Source organism: Conger conger, chromosome 16 (genome assembly GCF_963514075.1).
Source record: "Conger conger chromosome 16, fConCon1.1, whole genome shotgun sequence".
Taxonomy (NCBI): domain Eukaryota; kingdom Metazoa; phylum Chordata; class Actinopteri; order Anguilliformes; family Congridae; genus Conger; species Conger conger.
The window spans coordinates 14,789,332-14,790,543 of record NC_083775.1 but is presented as its reverse complement, the minus strand read 5'-3'; positions in this window follow the sequence as shown (position 1 = coordinate 14,790,543).

The window sequence follows — 1,212 nt, the reverse complement described above, 5'->3', positions numbered from 1 at the left end:
AGTACAGGGATGTGTGTCTGTCATTGTTAGGTAGACATCCCCAACTGTCAGTCAGATCCCAGAGGGGGGAGGAGGTGATGAGGGGGCACCTTTTTTAGACCCTCTTAATTTGGGGTGATGCCAAGTGCCGCTTCTTTTCACACCACAGTTCACAAATCGAGCTTGCACAGACATGAGTCAGAGGATGGCACTTTATGTGTATCTCACCTGGCAGACTTCCGGGCACCTGACCGACCAGCGGGGCCACGGGTGCAGAATGAGGCGTGGTTATTCTGGCCGACTGGAATCCTCCCATCCCCGGGCGGTGCTCGAATCAGCTCTGCATGGCCCTGTAGGGCTGCTGGCCGCAGTCAACCCCACATGGTTTGGATTCAATACTGAGCACATCCATGCACTACAACGGTGCCTTAATGACTCCCCCTCCTCTTCCTTTCATTACTTTAAAGAGCAAAGGGCCCCACATATCTGAATACAGGTCAGGGCTCAGGTTCATTTCTGTAAAAACTGACACTATCGCCTTTCCCTCTGCTTATTTAATGACCATGAAAAGATTTGGGTAGCTTTGGGGGGAAAGTATTTGTGTTCCAACACCCCGGGAATCGGGCTTTCACTGCTGTTTGAAATTAATACGGACTTGTTCTGTGGGAACTTTAAAAAAACAACATACAGAGGGTTTGTTGTTCTGTAATACAAGGAGTAACACAGTGTCCTGACTCCGAAAGTGCACAGCAGGATTGTGCACCAGGTCACTGCTGGATCTTGGATGACTCCATCCCACCCAGCCTCTCACAGTCTCACGGTCTAGCGATGCAAAGTCTCTATGGTAGAGCATGATAGGTCTCTCCAGTGTATGGGGCAGGACCACCTACTGTATATAAAATTCTGTGGCAGTGTATATTGGGTTAGACATTATGCTATGGTAGTGTATGTAGATGGGTATAGGTCCCCTTGTTTGTTAAGCTCTCTATGGTAGTATGGATGGAAGGCAGGTCCTCCAACCATATGTCCAGCTCTCTATGGTCATTTGAATGGAGGTGGGTCCTCCACATCTTTGTCCCAGAAGCCCTTATCATCTACCAGGCCGGCCCTATCAACAGCTTTCATGAGTCAGCCGTTGAGAGAAGGGAGTTGCCCTCTTCCATTCAGTGCAGCGTCGAGTGCCAAACCACAGTCACAAGTCCCCACAGTTTGTCAGTCTGTCAGTTGGCCCCT